This window comes from Macaca thibetana, chromosome 8, assembly GCF_024542745.1.
Source record: "Macaca thibetana thibetana isolate TM-01 chromosome 8, ASM2454274v1, whole genome shotgun sequence".
Classification (NCBI taxonomy): domain Eukaryota; kingdom Metazoa; phylum Chordata; class Mammalia; order Primates; family Cercopithecidae; genus Macaca; species Macaca thibetana.
The window spans coordinates 100015745-100020268 of record NC_065585.1 but is presented as its reverse complement, the minus strand read 5'-3'; positions in this window follow the sequence as shown (position 1 = coordinate 100020268).

Sequence of the window (4524 nt, the reverse complement as noted above, 5' to 3'; positions counted from 1 at the left end):
GGGTTTTCTAAATATACAATCATGTCATCTATAAATAGGGACCATTTGACTTTCTCTTTTCCTATTTGAATATGCTTTATTTCTTTCTCCTGCCTGGTTGCCCTGGCCAGAAATTCCAACACTATGTTGAATAGGACTGGTAAGAGAGGGCATCCCTGTCTTCTGCCAGTTTTCAAAGGGAATGCTTCCCATTTTTGCCGATTCAGTATGGTATTGGCTGTGGGTTTGTCATAAATAGCTCTTATTATTTTGAGATACGTTCCATCAATACCAAATTTAATGAGAGTTTTTAGCATGAAGGGCTGTTGAATTTCGTCAAAGGCCTTTTCTGCATCTATTGTACTAATCATGTGGTTTTTGTCTTTGGTTCTGTTTATATGCTGGATTATGCTTATTGATTTGCATATGTTGAAGCAGCCTTGCATCCCAGGGATGAAGCCCACTTGATCATGGTGGATAAGCTTTTTGATGTGCTGCTGGATTCGGTTTGCCAGTATTTTATTGAGGATTTTTTCATTGATGTTCATCAGGGATATGGGTCTAAAATTCTCTTTTTTTGTTGTGTCTCTGCCAGGCTTTGGTACTAGGATGATGCTGGCCTCATAAAATGAGTTAGGGAGGATTCTCTCTTTTTCTATTGATTGGAATAATTTCAGAAGGAATGGTACCAGCTCCTCCTTGTACTTCTGATAGAATTTGGCTGTGAATCCGTCTGGTCCTGGACTTTTTTTGGTTGGTAAGCTATTAATTATTGCCTCAATTTCAGAGCCTGTTATTGGTCTATTCAGAGATTCAACTTCTTCCTGGTTTAGCCTTGGGAGGGTGTATGTGTCCAGGAATTTATCCATTTCTTCTAGATTTTCTAGTTTATTTGGTTAGGGGTGTTTATGGTATTCTGTGATGGTAGTTTGTATTTCTGTGGGATCGGCGGTGATATCCCCTTTATCATTTTTTTTTATTGTGTCTATTTGATTCTTCTCTCTTTTCTTCTGTATTAATCTTGCTAGTGGTCTAGCTATTTTGTAGATCTTTTCAAAAAACCAGCTCCTGGATTCCTTGATTTTTTGAAGGGTTTTTTGTGTCTCTATCTCCTTCATTTCTGCTCTGTTCTTAGTTATTTCTTGCCTTCTGCTAGCTTTTGAATGTGTTTGCTCTTACTTCTCTAGTTCTTTTAATTGTGATGTTAGGGTGTCAGTTTTAGATCTTTCCTGCTTTCTCTTCTGGGCATTTAGTGCTATAAATTTCCCTCTACACACTGCTTTAAATGTGTCCCAGAGATTCTGGTATGTTGTATCTTTGTTTTCATTGGTTTCAAAGAACATCTTTATTTCTGCCTTCATTTCGTTATGTACCCAGTCGTCATTCAGAAGCAGGTTGTTCCATTTCCATGTAGTTGAGTGGTTTTGAGGGAGTGTCTTAATCCTGAGTTCTAGTTTGATTGCACTGTGTTCTGAGAGACAGTTTGTTATAATTTCTATTCTTTTACATTTGCTGAGGAATGCTTTACTTCCAACTATGTGGTCAATTTTGGAATAAGTGCGACGTGGTGCTGAGAAGAATGTATATTCTGTTGATTTGGGGTGGAGAGTTCTGTAGATGTCTATTACGTTGCTTGGTGCAGAGCTGAGTTCAATTCCTGGATATCCTTGTTAACTTTCTGTCTCATTGATCTGTCTAATGTTGACAGTGTGGTGTTAAAGTCTCCCATTATTTTTGTGTGGCAGTCTAAGTCTCTTTGTAAGTCTCTAAGGACTTGCTTTATGAATCTGGGTGCTCCTGTATTGGGTGCATGTATATTTCAGATAGTTAGCTCTTCTTGTTGAATTGATCCCTTTACCATTATGTAATGGCCTTCTTTGTCTCTTTTGATCTTTGTTGGTTTAAAGTCTGTTTTATCAGAGACTAGGATTGCAACCCCTACCTTTTTTTGTTTTCCATTTGCTTGGTAGATCTTCCTCCATCCCTTTATTTTGAGCCTATGTGTGTCTCTGCATGTGAGATGGGTCTCCTGAATATAGCATACTGATGGGTCTTGACTCTTTATCCAGTTTGCCAGTGTGTATCTTTAAATTGGAGCATTTAGCCCGTTTACATTTAAGGTTAATATTGTTATGTGTGAATTTGATCCTGTCATTATGATGTTAGCTGGTTATTTTGCTGGTTCATTGATGCAGTTTCTTCCTAGCATGGATGGACTTTACAATTTGGCATGTTTTTGCAGTGGCTGGTACCGGTTGTTGTTTTCCATGTTTAGTGTTTCCATCAGGAGCTCTTGTAGGGCAGGCCTGGTGGTGACAAAATCTCTAAGCATTTGCTTGTCTGTAAAGGATTTTATTTCTCCTTCACTTATGAAAGTTAGTTTGGCTGGATATGAAATTCTGAGTTGAAAATTCTTTTCTTTAATAATGCTGAATATTGGCCCCCACTCTCTTCTGGCTTGCAGAGTTTTTGCAGAGATATCCACTGTTAGTCTAATGGGCTTCCTTTGTGGGTAACCTGATCCTTCTCTCTGGCTGCCTTTAACATTTTTTTCCTTCATTTCAACTTTGGTGAATCTGACAATTATGTACCTTGGAGTTGAACTTCTTGAGGAGTATCTTTGTGGTGTTCTCTGTTTTTCCTGAATTTGAATGTTGACCTGCCTTGCTAGGTTGGGGAAGTTCTCCTGGATGATATCCTGCAGAGTGTTTTCCAACTTGGTTCCATTATCCCCGTCACTTTCAGGCACATCAATCAGATGTAGATTTGGTCTTTTCACATAGTCCCATATTTCTTGGAGAGTTTGTTCATTTCTTTTTACACTTTTTTCTCTAAACTTCTCTTCTTGCTTCATTTCATTCATTTGATCTTCAATCACTGATACCCTTTCTTCTAGTTGACTGAATTGGCTACTGAACCTTGTGCATTCATCATGTAGTTCTTGTGCCATGGTTTTCAGCTCCATCAGGTCATTTAAGGACTTCTCTACACTGGTTATTTTAGTTAGTCATTTGTCTATTTTTTTTTCAAGGTTTTTAGCTTCTTTGTGATGGGTTCGAACTTCCTCCTTTAGCTTGGAGAAGTTTGATCGTCTGAAGCCTTCTTCTCTCAGCTCATCAAAGTCATTCTCCATCCAGCTTTGTTCCATTGCTGGCGAGGAGCTGTGCTCCTTTGGAGGGGAGAGGTGCTCTGATTTTTAGAGTTTTCAACTTTTTCTGCTCTGTTTTTCCCCCATCTTTGTGGTTTTATCTACCTTTGGTCTTTGATGATGGTGACGTACAGATGGGGTTTTGGTATGGATGTCCTTTCTGTTTGTTAGTTTGCCTTCTAGCAGTCATGACTCTCAACTGCAGGTCTGTTGGAGTTTGCTGGAGGTTCCCTCCAGATCCTGTTTGCCTGGGTATCAGCAGTGGATGCTGCAGAACAGCAAATATTGCTGAACAGGAAATGTTGCTGCCTGATCGTTCCTCTGGAAGTTTCATCTCAGAGGGATACTCGGCCGTGTGATGTGTCAGTCTGCTCCTACTGGAGGGTGCCTCCCAGTTAGGCTACTCGGGGGTCATGGACTCACTTGAGGAGGCAGTCTGTCCATTCTCAGATCTGAAACTCCGTGCTGGGAGAACCACTACTCTCTTCAAAGCTGTCAGACGGGGACATTTAAGTCTGCAGAGGTTTCTGCTGCCTTTTGTTTGGCTATGCCCTGCCCTCAGAGGTGGAGTCTATAGAGGCAGGCAGGCCTCCTTGAGCTGCCCTGGGCTCCACCTAGTTCCAGCTTCCCTGCAACTGTGTTTACCTATTCAAGCCCCAGCAACGGAGGGTGCCCCTACCCCAGCCTGGCTGCTGCCTTGCAGTTTGATCTCAGACTGCTGTGCTAGCAATGAGTGAGGCTCCCTGGGCCTGGGACTTTCTGAGCCATGAGCTGGATATAATCTCCTGGTGTGCCCTTTGCTAAGATCATTGGAAAATGCAGTATTAGGGTGGGAGCGACCCGATTTTCCAGGTGCCCTCTGTCACAGCTTCCCTTGGCTAGGAAAGGGAATTCCCTGACCCCTTGTGCCTCCTGGGTGAGGTGATGCCTTGCCCTGCTTTGGCTCATGCTCGGTGTGCTGCACCCACTGTCCCACAATCCCCAGTGAGATGAACCTGGTACCTCAGTCAGAAATGCAGAAATCACCCGTCTTTTGCTTGGCTCATGCTGGGAGCTGTAGACTGGAGCTGTTCCTATTCAGCCATCTTGGAATCGCCCACCTGAGTTCTGAATTTTTGATTGAGAAAGTATTTGTTTACTGCCTCTAGCATTTTATTTTAAAAGAGACTGGTCAAAATTTGATTTTAAAGCGAGGTCAAGACGGGCGGATCACGAGGTCAGGAGATCGAGACCATCCTGGCTAACACGGTGAAACCCTGTCTCTACTAAAAAAAAATACAAAAAACTAGCCAGGCGAGGTGGCAGGTGCCTGTAGTCCCAGCTACTCGGGAGGCTGAGGCAGGAGAATGGCGTAAACCTGGGAGGCGGAGCTTGCAGTGAGCTGAGATCCGGCCACT